This window comes from Vulpes vulpes, chromosome 8 (genome assembly GCF_048418805.1).
Source record: "Vulpes vulpes isolate BD-2025 chromosome 8, VulVul3, whole genome shotgun sequence".
Taxonomy (NCBI): domain Eukaryota; kingdom Metazoa; phylum Chordata; class Mammalia; order Carnivora; family Canidae; genus Vulpes; species Vulpes vulpes.
In genome coordinates, this window is record NC_132787.1 from 30,446,224 (window position 1) to 30,465,094 (window position 18,871).

At 35.3% G+C, this 18,871-nt stretch overlaps 1 protein-coding gene across 9 annotated transcripts in view; it reads left to right on the forward strand.

Annotated features, from left to right (window-relative positions):
• EPS8 (EGFR pathway substrate 8, signaling adaptor) overlaps positions 1-18,871 on the forward strand; it is a 174,986-nt gene that overhangs the window by 51,205 nt on the left and 104,910 nt on the right. For 3 of the 9 annotated variants that reach the window (XM_025995164.2, XM_025995169.2, XM_072765957.1), the window contains exon 2: positions 5,273-5,343. The exons of 4 other annotated variants lie outside the window; for them this stretch is intronic. The gene's annotated coding sequence lies outside the window, so the exon portion shown is untranslated. Of the gene's footprint in view, positions 1-1,798; positions 3,104-4,440; positions 4,607-5,272; positions 5,344-18,871 lie in introns of those variants that run through there. 2 more of the 9 variants (XM_025995165.2, XM_025995166.2) reach the window with 2 other exon arrangements.

Here is an 18,871-nt window from a genome sequence, read left to right on the forward strand (position 1 = left end):
TTTAAACTTGGAAAAAAGTGTCTTACTCATTAGCCTATACTATTTCTGCTGGCTCTAATGAAAGTGTCCATGTCAAATCTACATGACATCTATGTTCTGGTGCAGCTTTGCACCTTAGGAAATCCCTGTTTAGTGAATTAGTGTGTGTATTCGTATGTGCTTTGTAGCTTTAAGTTCTCTAGAGATTTTAGTCATCAATAGTGATTTAGCCCTTTATACAATTAGATTCTGCGTCTCTCCTTTTTATTATTTTTCTTTTCTTATTCACTAGATTTCTAGACTGCTCAGATCTTTTTTTCTGTAATCACTTTAATCCTCAACTCTGCTGCCATCTTAGAGTAGTTTTTGTTGGTTAATATGCTCTGAATGGAAGGGCCCTTGTATGTCACAAAATTAAGAGAAAAATGAAGGACTCCCCAAAGGAAACTAATGTCGCTTTTAAAAGCTTATTTAAAAACATTTAAAATCATCTCAAGGGACTTTAAGAGTCTTTTTCTTTTTTTGAAAAATTTTGTTTACTAGTAGTCTTCTGTTCAGGAGTCAGTGATTAAGAATGTGGACCACAGGGCAGCCCCCGTAGCTCAGTGGTTTAGCGCCGCCTATGGCCTAGGGCGTGATCCTGGAGACCCGGGATTGAGTCCTGCGTCAGGCTCCCTGCATGGAGCCTGCTTCTCCTTCTGCCTGTGTCTCTGCCTTTCTCTGTGTGTGTGTCTCTCATGAATAAATAAATAAATAAAATCTGTAATAAAAAAGAAAAAAAAAAGAATATGGACCACATTCAGACAGACCTTGCTCAAATCCTAACTGTGCTCTATGACATTGGGACTTTGGACATGTTTCATAACCTTGTTAAGCCTTCACCTTAACCTATAAAATGAGAATAATGCTAACACTTACTCCCAGGTCATCAAAGGAACGCATGAACTAAGGTTTATGCTGTGTTTACTGTAGGACCTTACACACAGAGTGCTGTCAGTAAGTGTTAGCTGGTCTTACAGATTGTAGGCTATGCCTGGAAGAGGAACCTAGGGATATAGTCTGCTGAATTTGAGTGATCTGAAGTAGATATGCCCTCTGCGGAATTAGGAGTGAGGTTAAGACCACAATGGAATCTCTTAGGGTCTAGTCTCAGGTGTGCTAGGCTCAGTCCCATCATGGAGTATTTGATATGGCAAAGGGGTATTTAATGATTTGATCTAGAATTCCTTAGAGAATGAAGGTATGTATACTTGTATGTTACAGCAAATGCATATTAAGCACCTGCTGCTGCCAGGCACTCCCTACGCAGATGCCGATGATGCAAAAAGAAAATAAGTCTTTTTGCAGATGCCGATGATACAAAAAGAAAATAAGCCCTTTGTCTTTTTGAAGCTCATATTCCAACTATACGGCCCCACAGTCGGAATAGTTTATCCCATAGTTGGAATGTAAAGAAATGACTGATAAAACATGATAAGTTGTAATGAGATAAGTGCTCTAAGGTACATGCAAAATGCCCTAGGGCATTGGATGATTTGGAAGGAAGCCCATTCTTGTTGATACTTTGTCTTCAAGGGTAAGAATTTTCTTTTAGAAGCATTAGTTCAGTGACTTACTTTGATATTTTTTAGTATAGATTTACCCTTCAAACACCAATATATTTCAGATGTAACTTAAATTTGGCTCTGTGACTGAAAGCAATGTGTCTTTAAACATTTGTAACAATATTGTATATCCAAAATCTTTGACAACTTAGATAAACGAAAGTTAGAGGCAAATTCTTGTCCTGTTGATTACATAAAGGACACTCATAGCTGCAATGTATAAAGGCGTTTCTTAGTACATCAGATATATGTGTTTTCCAAATTATTATTTATACCAATGGGAAATACTGTTGGCATTTGGAGAGAAGTGAGTCTAATATTAGGTAGCATAACAATACTATTAAGTAGCAGAATAATAATTGGATGTAGTCAATTAGAATATTAGCTACTGTGAAACACTAACAGAACAATGCTAGGAATGTGTTTGTAAGGACCCACTTCTGTAGTTTACATAAAAGATGAAAATATATTGAATCTATTATAACCAAATCCATATATCACAACATTATATGGAAGAAATTATTTTTCTCATTTTGCAGATGAAGGAACTAGAACTTGCTTGAGATGATGTGAAACTCATAAGCAATGGATCAAAAATTGAGTTTCAAAGCCTTTGTTCTTTTGTGAACAAAGAACACCTTTGTGTTCTCTCTCACCTTTTGTGTCGAATACAACTGTTTCTCACTTAACAGGATTCATCATACAATAATTTAAATTACACACTTATTATCCAAACTGGAAGGATTTGAGCCAAACTGTGCACTCCTCTAGCTCAACATGAGCCTTCTTAGTGCCAGATGAAGTGAATGAAAAACTTTGAATGTAAACAATCTGAAGTCTGGCAGTTTGCTTATATTTTTAAAGTCACTAGTTTTCCATTTTCAGAGAAATTGCTGTTTTCAGTGTACTAGCTGTACTTAATAATGAGGTGGATCATTGCTTACATACAGAACATAATATTTTAGCTAAACAATTGAGACAAATACCTACTAGTTGAGACATTAGTTAGCATTATTATTTTGTTAAAACATTTTTTTCTGTCATGTGAACATGTAGTGAAGTTTTAATTTTTTTTTTAAGATTTTACTTATTCATGAGACACACACACACAGAGAGAGAGAGAGAGAGAGAGAGAGAGAGAGGCAGAAACACAGGCAGAGGGAGAAGCAGGCTCCAAATAGGGAGCCCAATGTGGGACTCAATCCTGGGACTCCAGGATCATGCCCTGGGCCAAAGGCAGGCGCTAAACCGCTGAGCCACCCAGTGATCCCCAATTTTTAAATTCTTAAAAGTACTTCTGTTACAATACTTGAAGTACCATTTATTTTGATGTGCTGTATACCTCATATATATTTTTTAAACTGTTATTTCAGAAACCTTCAAATATACGAGGTAGACAGAATAATAGAATGAACTCCTATGTAGCCACTATCAAACATCAAGCTTTAGCAGTTATTAACTCTGGCTAATCTTAGTTCATCCATCTGCCCACTTCTTCCCTCCTGTGTGAATCAAAGCAGGTAGGTTTACCAATGTATTTATAAATATTTTAGTCTGTTATTCTAACAGATAAAAACACTCTTAAAATGTTGTGACCATATTTATCGTAGCTGAAACGAAGTTAATTCTGAGTATTGTTAAATATTAATATTCAATTTGCTAATGATTTTATAAGTCTTTTTATGATTCAGTGTCAAAATAATGTCTTTTATAATTATTAATATGTATTTTTCTAGGTATTGCGGATGATGTCTCTGTGGTATAGTTTAACACGTCCTTCTCTCCTATATGTTTTTTAAAAAGCGGTAGAAGGATCAGAGGCTTAAATTCAGATACCCTCCCTTGCTCTCTCCCTCCTTCGCTCCCTTTCTACCTTCCTTCTTTCCTCTCCCTCCTTCCCCCCTCCCTTCTCTTATTTCTTTTTCTCCCTTTGTTCTCTCTCTCTTTCTTACTTCCTAATATATGAATGATATTTCTTCTTTTCTCAGGAGACATAATATGTGGTGGTTTTTCTTCTTTTGTTTTGTTTTGTTTTTTTTTTCTTCTTTTGATACTAGTAGCTGTTATGGGTAGATACTTTTAATTCATTAGGAGTTGCAGAATATGTTATTTTAATTGCTACTTTAGATTGATTTATTATCTATAAAGAAAAACTTCCCCGCAACTATTATTTGTTTAGCTAATTGAACAGTTTATATTAAAATGTTTGAGTAAATGCTTGATTCTTTATCACTTTCTGAGTTTTTAATAGGAGTCATTGGGGAGTATAATTCTTTAAATATTAGAATTTTATTTATTTATTTTTAAACTCTTACGGTGGTAATTTTTCTTTCACATGTCAAGTACTTTCTTCTTAAACAGAAGATAATATATCATTGTGCATACTACTTGGATTGTAATATGGTGTAATATAGTGCACAGTCCTATGGTTCTGTATCAAATATTTTTAGGATGCCTTACGAATTTTTCTTCCCGTTGTATGTCTTATTTCTCTTGTTATAGAGAAATTGGTAGTATAATCTACCAATTTATTTCTGCTGACATTCCTTTCTGTTACCTCTAGCAAACCTAGATTTAATGCAATTAAATAATTTATAATAAATTAAATAAATTTAAATTCAGATTGAATGCATCTGACCAGTGCTTCTAACCTGCTGTGGATTGATTTGATTACTAAATTCATTTGAACTTTTTCTAAAATAAGATTTTGAAAGATTTAAACTGAGCTTGAGGGCATCTTCTGAGTGAAATGGAGAAGTTTAGCACATAGACTATGTGGCATCTATTTAACTAGCCATGTAACTTTTTAATTTACTCTGTGACATTGCTGATGTTGTCATTTATGTGTGGCCTCTAGGCAAGTGAGATTATATTATATGAGGATCTGAACAGAAGAATGAAGTGCTGATATAGAGTTGGGATTTGAATTTGAACTCCTGTACTCCAAAGACCCTTTTCATTGCTGTTAGAGTCACATGACAAAGAAGACCATACTGAAATTATTAGTTCTTAAGCATTATATGGTATTAGTGATCATTTTTTTAAATTTAATTTTCTTTAGATATCATTTTTTTAAATTTAAAGTACAACTTCTTTGTCTTGTTATTTAACTTTAAAAAAATTTTCACCATATGGATTATTTAATGCTCTAATGGATAGATGCCTATTCACAATGTATACATTATAATATTGTCAGTTACACAGATATGCTATTTAATAACACACACTCATAGCAGTGGTCTGTATTTTAAATACGCAGATTACTATGTGTTTTTAGACTTTGAGCTGAATATACACGTCCAACTACAAAAAGGAAAAAATTGAAAATGCCTATTTCATATATAGTTTGTGATATGCGAGGTAAATGTAAAAAAAATCAAAATAAAGTAACTCTGAGGCATTGGTATGTTCAAATCTTAATATAAGTCTTAGAATTTTAGTTTGTTTAAAAGTTAAATGCTTCTCATAGTTACTGCAAAGATTAAATCAGCTGGCATGTTAGTGTGCCCATTATAATATTTGATCTTTGATGATTTTTTTTCTCTTTATCTTTTCCATTCATATAATTTTTAAGCAACATAAAAAGAGAACAAAAAATTTAAGTAAAAGTGAACAAATATATGTATTAAGCAAAAGCAACTACTACTTTCATGCTATGCTCCAAAATGAAATTTAATTTTCATTCACAGATCATCTTTAACACGGCTGTCATTGGACTGAAGTAGAAGCCTAAGAATTAGAGCATATTTCCGTTTTTGAGGTGAGTCCATTTGTAGAAAAATTAATATACTTAAAGCCATCTGCTCTTCCTTAGGCAGTTTTGACATTGGTACGTGTTCTGAGAGATACTACAGTTATCTGTGAAATGCAGTTATCCCAGGCTGAATCTGGAGCTCCCTCCACCTTCATGCCCCTTATTGGTTACCTGACTTCTTTGTGTCAGGTGACCTCTTTTTAAAATAAGAACAATGGGGCTGTTGACTCTGCTTACCTTCCAGATTACATGTTGTGAGAATAAATTGAGATCATGGATGGGTATGTAAATGTCTTCTTATGAAAATGTAAGGTGTAGGTATTAATACTGTGAACTGTCAGTGAGTTAAATGGCAATTAACAGTTATGTGCAGAGAATCTGTGTAAGTATGAAATTTTTGGATGTAACTGTAGCCTAACCAGCGGAACAGTAGGAAGACAGTGCCATCTTGTATAGTGTTTCTGAGAGAACCGGCAAGCACAAAAGAAGAGGGGAAAGTGGAAGAAGTGGCAGAGGAAAGAAAGCAAAACCAATAAGATGGCTCTCAAAGTATTGGCATTTTAGAACTAAAAATGTCTTATGAAGAAACTTTAATTTGTATTTGGAGGAATTATTAATCTGTGGATTACTAAGCATGTATTTTCTATTGGAAACCTGTTACACGTTTCCAGTGCTTTTATATTCAGTATTTTACTTTCTTGCTGTGGGAAAAAAAAAAAAAAAATCTAGTTCTGATTTTTTTCTCTTCCCTGGAGTTTTAGCCATTCTTCTGGATGCCTTGCTGTATGAGGCTTGAGTAAAACTGAATGGGCGTTTGTTCTAACTCCATCAGTTTTTCTTTGTTTCATTTGTCTTCTTAACTTCCTTTATTTCTCTCTCTCTCTCTCTCTCTCTCTCTCTTTTTTTTCTTCAACTCACCTGGCACATGTCATGACTTACCTCTTTTTGGGCTTTTTGCACATAACCTTTTATTCTGAGTTTCCCAAATTGTACCCTGAGGCTTTTTAAAGGTGCCTGGATACTATTTAGCAAATGTGATTATTATACTTCTTTCTAGTAACTATGTTGAGAGTATTACATCTTGGGAGAGAAAGATAGTAGTAAATCGGTAAAATGATAGTAAAATTACTATCTTTCTACACTATGTCTTCTAGTGTGGCGGTCATTGCTCTGTAGCTAGATGATTTGGTCCTCTTTTGTCAAATGTTGCTGCTGCTATATCTGTGTCTTAGTCTAGAAGAAAATGTGATTTTTTTTTCACACAATGTACTTATTTCTTTGTGGAGTGACTGAGGGGGTGGTGTTCAAGGTCCTTCACAGCTATCAGGGACCTGTTTTTTAATCTCCAGTGCCAGCTCAACAGTTTTAATTCTGCTGCCACTTTTACCTAGAATTTATTGCTTGGCTGAGTCATCTAGCAACTATCCTTGTGTTCTCCAAATACAATCACAAGGCATATTCTTTTGTAATTTTAGGAAATGTTTCTTACTTAGTAAACAAGTGGCTTACTTAGTTCCACTTATAAGTCATTTTTTTGGTTTCCCAAAAAAGGTAATTGACCAGTCTAAAGAAACAATTAATTGTAGAGGGCTTTTATCAGTTGCTTTTTTACTTAGACAATGATTGTAGGCTATAGGAAAAAGCCTGATCACCATCTTTGCCATCAAACATTTATAAAATTTTGGGCATGTATCCTCATGAGCCTTAAACCTCATGATTATAAAATGGGTATAACTATTACTGACATCACAGAATTGTTAGGATTAAAGGAGATAGCATACAGAAAATGTCCAGTATGGGGTCTCCTGGGTGGCTCAGTCCGTTAAGCCTCCAACTCTTGATTTTGGCTCTGGTCTTGATCTCAGGGTTGTGAGTTTGAGCCCTGCATCTGGCGATATACTCATCAGGGAGACTGCTTGAAATTCATTCTCTCTCCCCCACCCCCACTCCCTCCCTCTGGTCCCACATGCTCTCTCTCTCTCTCAAATAAATAAATAAATCTTAAAAAAAGAAAGAAAGTGCTCAGGATGGATGATATGGAGCATAAATATGTGCTTAGATAATTATTGTCATTGCTGATTTATCCTCCTCCCGCAATTTGTTATCATCATTGTCATGATCATGAGATCAAGCCCAAAGGGAGTTATGTATAGGTAAGCCTGTAACAAAATACCATGTTGATAAATCAGGTCTCTTGTTGAAATTGTGTGTAGTTGTGGATTCTTTGATACACTGGCCATCTTTGTTAACACAAGAAAGTCTAAACGTAGAGATAGGTCAACCTGTCTGACTGAAGTTACTACAGACTTATGGAGATGGATTAATTGGTCACTATTGAGGTGTTTCTGAGAATAGGGTTAGAATTTTATGAAATGCACAGTTTAACTTTGGATTTAATTACTCTCAGAAGTAGGCAGTTATCTAAACTGTTTATCTTTGCAAAAACAACACACAAAAAAGTATTAAGCACTTAAAACATTTACTTTTCAGTGTATGTTTGTTTTAAGGATATGATGAAAACATTCTGCTACAAAATCAGATTTTAAAGAACAGAAATATATAGTGATTAATCATTCAGCTTCCTTTTGCCTACACACTGGCACACTTCATTTTCTTTCTTTCATTTTAGAGTGTGAGCATACAAGCTGTAGGGGTTAGATAACAGCACATCAAGTGGCTTCTTGCTGTCCGTTTGGGTATGATTGAAATCACTGATGCTTACATAAAATGCAATGAAATCTTTTTATGCAAGAATACTAGAAAAAAGATGTTTCTATTTGGAAAATACTCTAGCTCTTTGAATCTTTAGGGTGAAATTTGCATGAGGTGAAGAAACCCTAGTGAGTGAAACATTTAAAATGGTGAAAAGCTTATTTTAAAGTTTTATATTTGGAACTTAACCCTTAAAAATATTTTGAAAAGAGAATAAATATTTCCAAGAGGACAAAGATTCTGTTTAGGGGATTTGATTAAATCAGTGGAAAAACTTGGATAACAGTTGCCCAGAACATTTTGATTATTCTATCCAAAAAGGATTTATTTCCAGATGATATAAAGACATGCCTTAAGATACTATAAGATATATTGTTGACTGAACTTTCTACCTGAGGTGCATTTCTCAAATGAATAAATGGAATATTGAAATGTTGTATGGAAGCTTGTCATTTGTGAATCTGTTTTTTAAAACAATACTTAACATCTAATAGATCTTTTGTGCTATTAAAGATTTTCTTAAAAAAGATTATTTTATTTACATGTAGATAAGGGAGGTCATGCAGTCTGTCTCTATTGTTTTCATTATAAGGGTAGTATAATTATTTTCTGAAGAAGAGTGAAGGAAAAGAGGAGTGTGCTATATTATAACTTAAGGATGTGGTTACTATGGGGAATATGTTGTGGAATCAAAAAGAGATAAAGTGTTGATGACCAACAGTCAGAGACTGTTAGAGATCACTAGTTGTCAAGTTTGTAATTCTCCTTAGTAACCCAGGAAGCAAATGTAAAGGTTGAGTAGCAGTAGGAGGCCACAATAAAGTCCCTGCCCTCAAAAACTTCATGGTTTCATTTACAAAACAGAATGTTCTAACTTAAAGCCCTTGAATTCTAAGCTTCCTGTAGACATGAACAGCCTCGTTCGTTTATCTTATTGAATCTGTATTTTTCAGATCATTTCTAAGTCCCTAGCTCAGTGTTTGTGGAGTATGTATCGGTTAAACTGGCATATGGAATCAAGTGCTATAGGGAAAGGCTGTGCTTTTATTCTTAACAGTGGCTGACATCACACCAAGTATCTCAACTATGGAGGAATGCGATGGTCTTCTCTTCAAAAACCTTTTAGGCATGAGGAGACTATAAAGTGAAATAATGAAGTTATGGGAAAACCAAACCTCCAGTCACCAACGTGGAATTCTGTATCCCTAAAATCATCCTTCAAAAATGAAGGAGACATAAAGACTTTATGAGCTAAAACCAGGACAATACTGCATTGGGAATTTGTCACCAGTATACTTGCCTTGAAAGAAATGTTAAAAGAAAGAGGATTTGTAAATATTCCCATCCATGGCTTGTCTTTTTATTTTTTTAATTGTGTTTTTTAGCATATTTTTATTGGTTTAAATATTTTACTCCCAAAGCTTGATATCAAAATATGTTGTGCTCTGTTTCTGGAATTAGTATCTTTGAAATGACTATTTTTTAGTAGACCTTATTTAGAATCTTAGATATGGCATGATTAGGCAGAGGGAAAAATCAGGTCATATTGTATGACCAATGACACAGATTGTTGATACACACACCTTGAGTTTTGGAGCGAAAGTGGCCTGTAAAATTTGTCCTGCATTGGAGTGAAATGGCCAGGTATCTCTGCCTGCACCTTGATCACTCTTTGGTGGTAGGCCTCCCTGGAAAGGGCATCACCTTTGGGATGGTAGCTTGCTGAGGCAGTCCCTCCAAAGGGCTGACTGCTCAAGGCTGTCTATTGACTGTACTGCCAGCAGCTAGGGAAATAAATCATTCCTTGAAGGGCTATCTCCAGGCTCACCCCAAATCTATAAGCCTGGGACCCACTTTATGTGCAGTAAGAAGCCCTATAAATATGAGGCAGAAGATTCTAACAAATCTGAGTATGTGGACAAACCATAGTTTCCTTAGAAGAGCCACCTGCAAAGCAAAGGGCTCAAAAGCAAAGTTTAGGGGAACAATTAAAGGAACTAGGTACAAAAAAATCCCACAAAAGTATGAAGTCTTAGATCTGTAAGGTTCTTTTGTATTCAAGTCACAAAGCATAAATATCAGACTTGTATTTTCATGCAAAAGGTATATACTCTCCTCAAGTAGATATGGTGCTGTTAGGAGAATGCCTGACCTTTCAAATTCAGTTAATGACTCAGCACCCGGGAGAATGTTTCTGATTATTTTTGTGTTTTTGTAACATCCTCTGTGGTTCTTTGCCTGAGGAACAGATTACCTTTCCATGCATTAGCAGTCAATATTATTAACAGGGCCACTGCTGTAGTTTCTTTAAGCTTCATCTCTTGGACTGTTATTAATTTGGCACAGTTTACTGTATAAATGATATATGTATATACACTCTCTGGTTTGAAAATGGAGTCTATGGATTGACTTCTCTGTCACTTTTAAGAAGTATTACCATAGGGATGAATAGTCTGCTTAGTTTTATGGTTGGCATGATTCTTCCAGGTTAGGTCACCTGTGTTTTTTTACTACCAGTTGCCCACACTTTAGGCAACAGTTAAATTTCCATCACTAAAAAGCAAGTAGTTAGAATGCAAAACTAGTGATTTAGTAGAATTAGCTACATCAGTGCTTTTAATCTGTGGATTATTTCCTTTCATGCTAACTAGCAGGAGTTTACTGATTTCACAGGGTTTTGTTTTGTTTTGTTAAGATTTTACCTATTTATTTATGAGAGACACACAGAGAGAGGCAGAGACACAGGCAGAGGGAAAAGCAGGCTCCCCACAGGGAGCTGGATGAGGCACTTGATCCCAGGACCCCAGGATCATGACCTGAGCCAAAGGCAGATGCTCAACCACTGAGCCACCCAGGCGCCCCACTCATTTCACAGTTTTAAGCTTTTCCAATGTAATCAGAATTGGTGGGGAGTTAGTATCCTGTACTGCAGTTGTAAACTTTTCATCATTTGTTGAAGCAGTATAGAGGAGAGAGAAGAAAACCTATAGAAACACCATGATAAGGAAACTGTGCTTATCTGTTCTTAATTTTACTGAGTCAACATTTCATATACTTTGTGTAATTTACATAAGCCGCAACAGTGGATCACCTGTTGTAAAGTTAAACCCGTAGGTTTCTACAAACATTAAAAGAAATGTTAAGATGTTTCAGTTATGTTTAAAATATAATACAGAAATGAGGAGGGATGAATACAAGCAGAATGATGAAGTGGGGGTAGTGATTTGTTTATTTTTTTTATTATTTTTTTTAATAAATTAATTTTTATTGGTGTTCAATTTACCAACATACAGAAAAACACCTAGTGATTTGTTTATTTGTAGATAGATATATGTGTACACATGCATGCACACACACACACACACTAACACACACAGTGTTTTGCTAGTTGGCCAAATTGGGTATAATGAGAATTTCCTACTTGGGATCACTGTTCCTATAGCAAACCCAGCTCTGTACAGCCCTAGGTGTTTAGGAGTTAAATCCGCCAAGAAAACAGAACCCCAGATGCCACAGACCTTGTGAGATTTAAACAGTAAAACTGTAGTTACTTGTGTATAATTCAAATTTGACTATATAAATTAATAAGATTTCCTGAGTGGAATGGTGACTTAAGAGAGCTAGTAAATTTCAAACTCTGAAAAAAATATCACTTACTGAATTGCAGTCTTTCTTATCTATTTAATAATTTAAATCTGAGGAGTCATATATGCAACAAACTTTAAAATAGTTTTGGGTATGATAAGTCCTCTCTAACCGATTAACTCTCAGGAATCAAAAATGGTTTTCCATTTACTTAGTTTGAATTGAAGAGATTTTTTTCTCTTTTATTTCTCCATCATTAATAAAATTATCATTTCTGCTTCTAGAACAACTATATGATTTCTTTTTTTTAACTATATGATTTCATAATAGGCACTTAGTAAATCTTTATTTATTCATTCTTTTAGGAGGCAAAGAGAGGCAGGAAAATTAATCACCAACTTACAGTAAATAAATTTGAAAGATAAAGCTTTACATTGTCACTTCAAAACCTGCCTCTTACTGCCATTTCACTGTTTAGAGGAATGCCTACTGTATCACTTTGTCCAGCAGGAAAATATCCTGTATGTATGTGTATACATAGATATACATTTCTCTTCATTCATTGCCGTCATTCCACAAACAAATAGGCTTTTGACAAAACCTGGCACTTCCCTCTTGACTGTTTTTCATAAATCCACCTGGCACATATCACTGTAGAACTTTTGTTCTAGTTCTTTTACTGGACTTTGGCACATACTTGAATTCTACTGAGCCGGTGCTGCCTTCTCCAGGTGATTTGTTTTTAAGATGTTTTTTTCCTACTAACCACAGGGACTGAATTTTCTATCCTATAGGTGAATATGAAACTCTCAGTTCCTTTCCCAAATCCCATCACTCTATCATCCTTGACAATAATCCCTCTTGTTTCTTGCTGTTTTTCTGCTTGTATTCTTTCTCAACTTGTCTTTCATGTGAAAGAAACAATCCTTCTTGTTTTATCACGCTATTTAATTTTTGTTGTGGAATTATCTTCAGATATTAAAATCCTTTCTAACCTTACTGGAAATGAAGTGGCATTTTACTTCCTGAAACCTTTCTGTTTATTCAGTTTTTATGACTAACTGACTTCTCATTGGCCATCATATTAAAGTCTTCTGATCTTTGGTTTATACACGAGTCTATTAGATTTATGCTGTGTTTTGTGTTTATTCATATATGTTACTTGTATGCTTTTAGTGTATGTAGATCTGTAATACAGGTTAACCTAAAGGGCAAACTCTATTTAGTATATGTATCTATATCTCAAATACAACCTAAAGGGAGAATTCCACATTTTTTACAAACCAGTCAGCATACTGATGGGTTCAGGGTAGGCTGCCCCAAAATATACTACTTTGGCACATTGATGATTGTGAATTAAAGTTACTTAAGAAATAGCCCATGCATGAAGGACACGGACTCTCTTTTTGCCCTCTGAAAGCAGGAAATAAATTCCCCATGGAAGGGTACCCTCTCTGCACCTGGAGGGTAAAAAGCATCCTTATTGCCAAAAAGAAGGAATTCAAGCTTGAGAAGGCTGTATAAATAAACCTTGTTACTACTTCTTTACTGATTTCCTACCCGAAGCCCAAACCCCTTTATCTTATCAGTTCCTCACAAATGTATTGTTTCTTTGTCTAAAAGATATAAAAGCTGCCTGTTTGTGGTTATATCTTTGAAACTCTTATTTCTGTGAGCTTCCATATATGTGGATTAATTTTGTTATTTTCCTGTTAATCTGTTTTATGTCAATTTAATTATTAGATCAGCCAAAGAACCTGGAAGGGGACAAAGGAGAAGTTTTCCTTTCCCCTTAAGTACTCACATGAGACAGACTTCCAACAAATGTTTGACACTGTTCACTGACAGAATTTATGAATTTTTAAAATTCATATTTTCCCCTCATTTGTATTTTTTTCCCTCATCCATCTCTCTGTTTTTTGGTGGTGAATCAGGGCTATTGTAATGAGATTTCTACTGGTTTGATGTTCAAGGTCAGTACCGAGAAGTGGTTGAGACACTGTGTGACTACTGTAACCCTTTGTATAATTTTTGATAAGGTAACAAAAGTACAAGAATTAAGAAGAATAATGCATGTGAAAGTGCTATGTAAACTATGGAATGTGTGCATACAAACTCTCTGAAATGATTTTAGTCAGTGCAAAGTTAGTGGTAGAGATGAAGTATGTTGTCGCCATAATTACTGATAGTCCCCTTAAATGAGAATACAATTTGGTTTAGAGATCTAGCGGGTAGGTAGAAGATCTGCTGGCTTATTTTAATTTATTAGCATGGATCCCTGGGCTAGTGGTATCTTAATTGAATACGAAATAATGTTTGCTTTGAAGTAAACAAAGTAGATATTGTTCATGTTCCCTAACTGGATACCTAGGTGATCTTTTGTTTCATTAATTCATTTTATGCTATTTTAATTTGGTGGGGGGAACCTTGAAGATTGATAGGTTTTAACAGTAAAGCAATATCTATTACTCACAGATACTGAGTTGTCTGTAAACAAGCGCCCTTGTAAAATAGAGCAATGCCAGTAGAATTCAGGTGGGAGTTATGCATGTGTATGTGTCTTTCTAAAAGAACCATGTAAAAATCTACTGAAAATCCTTATGACTGTTTAGTATGTACTTACTATACCATAGCAGCCAAAATTTAAAATAGAATTATAGCTGATTTGAAATAATTTCTATATTTAAAGATATAGAAAACTTTTGACAAAATTTATAACAATCAGAAAAGCTGTCTTGTTCTTTCTGCATCTTAGTCTTCCCTACTGTTGTGGTCAATTAATGGAGACTTTTTTGTAGTATTCAAAATATACCTTATACATAAAGTGCACAATTTATCCTGGGAGTCTGAAATGTGGATTAGATTTTGACATCAAGTTCTGAAAGTTCGTGGGGACTGACTGACTCATGCAATATTTTGATTTCTTATTAAGAAGCCATAGAACTTTTTTGATATGTGAATGAATACTGTAATACTCAAAGTCAATAGGAAATACAGAAAGAATGACAACAGGCATCCTTACATAAATGAAGTGATGCTTTAGTACTAGCATAGTCAGTGTATTGGTTATCTTAAAACTGAATTTTGTGTTTGCAGTAAAAATTAAAGTGCGCCTCTTTGAGATGGTAAAGGTAGCATTAGGTTAATATGTAAAATGATCTTAACTTGGGAATTGGCCAACAAGCACTACCATAGGGGTGCCTCGGTGGTACAGTCCGTTAAATGTCTGACGTGGTTTTGGCCCAGATCCTGATCTCAGGGTCCTGAGATTGAGCCCCTCATTGGACTTTGCGCTCATCCCAGAGTCTGCTTGAAATTATCTCTCTCCTTCCCCCTCTGCCCTTCTCCCCCTCTCATGCATTCTCTCTCTCTCAAATAAATAAATCTTTTTTTAAAAAAAATATTTTATTTATTTATTCATAAGAGAGAGAGAAAGAGAGAGAGAGAGAGGCAGAGACACAGGCAGAGGGAGAAGCAGGCTCCATGCAGGGAGCCTGACGTGGGACTCAGTCCCGGGTCTCTAGGATCAGGCCCTGGGCCAAAGGCAGGTGCTAAACCGCTGAGCATCCAGGGATCCCCTCATATAATTAAATCTTTAAAAAGATATGCAATTAAAATAATCTAGGCAGGTATATAGAAAGTATTACTACATGTATCAGATTTATAAAAAGAAACACAAATGTAGTTGTTAATTTAGGGAATAATGTCTGATATTATTGATAATACCAAACGACCTAACCTATTACTTTTTTCTTTTAAAGATATAGAATAGATCTATGTTATGGTTTCTGAGTTAGAACTTGACACTGACAACATAAATGCAAGGTGTATGTTTATTTTGGTCTAGAGGAAAAATATGCCGTATACATATACAATAAAAAATCCATTCTGACAACAGAATGAATCCTGTTGATCTAAAAAGAAAAAGGTAAAAAATGAGCAAGAAAAAATTGAAGTTATGGGCAAAGGGTTTTAATGAGAGATCACTGCTAAACTAAGAATTGTGTACGAGCAGCCCAGGTGGCTCGGCGGTTTGGCACCACCTTCAGCCTAGGGTGTGATCCTGGAGATCCGGAATCAAGTCTCGGGTCGGGCTCCCTGCATGGAGCCTGCTTCTCCCTCGGCCTGTGTCTCTGTCTCTGTCTCTGTCTTTCTCTGTGTCTCTCATGAATAAATAAATAAAATCTAAAAAAAAAAAAGAATTGTATAAAAAAATGTTCCCTATAAAATCAGGATAAATTTTTATACGTGATATACATCATGCAGTTTTGGTGAGAGCATAGTGTCTGTGGAGTGTAGGGGCAGAAAACGTTTGCTTCAACCTTAGCATCTCTGGCTGGTCTGCAAATTAAAGTGACAAAGATTAATAGGAGAAAAGTCAGATTTATTTAATAAAAGTTTTTATTGAAGTAGAAGCCTTCATTAAGAAATGAAGGAGACCTTATTTTTATCTAGGTTTGATGAAGAGTGTCCAGTTATGGAGGAATATGCTAGAACAAAGAGTATTGGATAAGTATAATAAATGGAGAAACTTCACAAGGCCTATTTGTTCCAATTCCTCTCAGTGTCCCTTTGTCTTCAGAGATAAGGACACTCTTTTCTTCCTGGTGAAGGGAGGGTATCTCTCACATGAGGATTTTGTGACCTGTTTTAGGAGAGAAGGGCTGGGAAGGTCAGAATGACCTACTTCAGCCATTTTCTCAAACCCTTTTACCTTAAGATATTCAAAATGCCAAACTGCCATATTTAAGGGGGTGGATGGGAGTATTTCCTAAACCATGTCATTTCTTCCCCTGTCTGAAACTTCCTGAAGAACTTTCACGGTCTAGAAGATGGTTTAGTGGATTTTCCCATAACCTATTGAATCAATTTCTCAGTCTCGGATATTACTATGGAGACAAAAGAAAAAAAAAGGTTAATGTTTAATAGTTAGAACAAACCATAAACATGGTTTTTGAGTCCAGAGTGCAGTCATTGGGTATGTTTATAGATATTTGACTCAAAGCATCTTTAGATAGGGTGAGAGCAGATGGTTGTAATCTGGCAGGTTTTCCTCGTTTATAGTTTGAATGTCTCTGGTGATCTCATCAGGTGCTCTGGTGAACTTTCTGAGTGGCCCACAAAGCAAAAGGCCAGAAGGTTGTCCACCATGAGCTGTTGTGGTAATGTCTCTAAAGTTGATATCATGTTGTCCAGCTTCAACTTGCAGGGCTTTGGGAAAGAGGCATTTTTCATTTTTAGTCATTCCAAGTCAGAAGGATGTGAGAAAAATTGGAAACATTAGTTTCAAGAATTATAGCTAGATATTGGAAGAGACTAGAAGAAATCAAGATCTGGCACTTTATAAGTAAATAACAAAACCTTAAAGACAATGAAGAGGACTAGAATTTAATGCCAATGAGCTTGTGCTATAGTTTCCCATTGAGACTTAATTTTTGTGTTTAGTCACTCCCATTTCTATCAAAGATAACCTATGTAAAACCAATTTGTTTGCAAAATAAGTCTCATTTCATTAACTTGGGCTGATTATTTATATCAGTGAAGCAAAAAGAATGGCCATATGTGCTTTTTAAAAGCCATCTTTGCCGGAATTTCTAATGAGGAATCTCAGATTGGACTTTTAAAAGCCTTTTGAGCCTAGAAGACCAAACCAGTAACTCATTGTCAGATTGTGTCTGCAACACTTACAGATGTGTGAATTCCTCTCTTTTTGAGGTCCTCCAAATACCCTGAGGTTCCTAGATTCTGCTAGGAAGTGACCTTCCTTACTTATCTATTAGGCAGAAATCCTATAAGCAAGCTACTAGGCAGTTTTTAGGAGGGGAGCTTTATAAGCATTGGCTCCCTAAAGTCAGCCTTAGTTCTTTTTTTTTTTTTTTCAGCCTTAGTTCTTTAAAGCAGTCCACTCATAATGGATTCTGTGCGTATCACTCTCAAATATGGCATTCCAGTTAAAGTCTTTCTAGTATAACCAATGTTTCCAACAGTGTCTTGTTACAAGGACAGACTCTTATTAAACTTATGCAAATAACTATATTGCCATGAAAATAAGAATACTCACTATGAGTTCTCAAATTCCGGAGGGATGAGGTAGGGAGAAAAGGTCGATGCTTCAATTCTGTTTACAAAAATATAATTTACCAAATTGCTGTGTGTTATAGGCAGCTCATGAGAAAAGAGGAAAAGGTTTCCTTAAATCTGAAAAATACAACATTAAAGAACAAAAGTACTGCTTCAAACAAGAGTTATAACCATCCACATCATTCAGTCCTTTATAATTGCTAGATCTTTGGTTACAGGTTTACAGGTTCATCACCTTCTTCATTAGTTCAGGAAATTCTTACCCATCCCAGTGACATAGACTCAGAGTTTTTCAAGTGATGCCATCATGGAGCATTCTCCTAGTAGATGATTGTAAACACTTTCAGGAAAGAATCGGAGCAGAACAGTAACTCTATGAATGACAAAAGACTTATCATGGTTAAAATTCTGATGAGAGTTCATTTGATAGGAAAATTTAGTTATTTCTGTGGTATAAAACAATTTAAGATAATAACTGGACGGAGTGTATTGACAGTTTCTGTGAACTTTGTACAACTTCTGGAATATCTTTATTAATAAAATGTATCCATAAACATATAACTGGTGTTTGTTTATCGCACTTATTTGACAGTCTTTCCTATGTAATTAACCATACCAAATAAACTTAATTATATTAATTTCTCTCTTTTATAAGATGAGAGACAAATCCTTTGAGATTTTCAGAGGGCCTTCTGGGAAACAACCATCAATTTGATGTTGAAAAGCCTTCGGGGATTTTGTCAAAAATACCAAAAGGTCTGGATAGTTGACTAAATAGGATCACAGGTGACTATGAAATAATACTTAATTATCTATTTATTCAAAGTAAAAAAAGATTTCATTTATTTATTTATTTATTATTTTTATTTTTTTAAATCTTTATTTATTTATGATAGACATAGAGAGAGAGAGAGGCAGAGACACAGGAGGAGGGAGAAGCAGGCTCCATGCTGGGAGCCCGACGCGGGACTCAATCCCGGGACTCCAGGATCGCATCCTGGGCCAAAGGCATGCGCTAAACCGCTGAGCCACCCAGGATCCCCTAAAAAAAGACTTTAAAGGCAAATAGAAAAGGTTACCTAGTTGCGAACAAAATTCTTTTAAAATGGAGAAAACTCAGTTTTCTTAAGTGATCAGTGACCTGACAAAGACAACA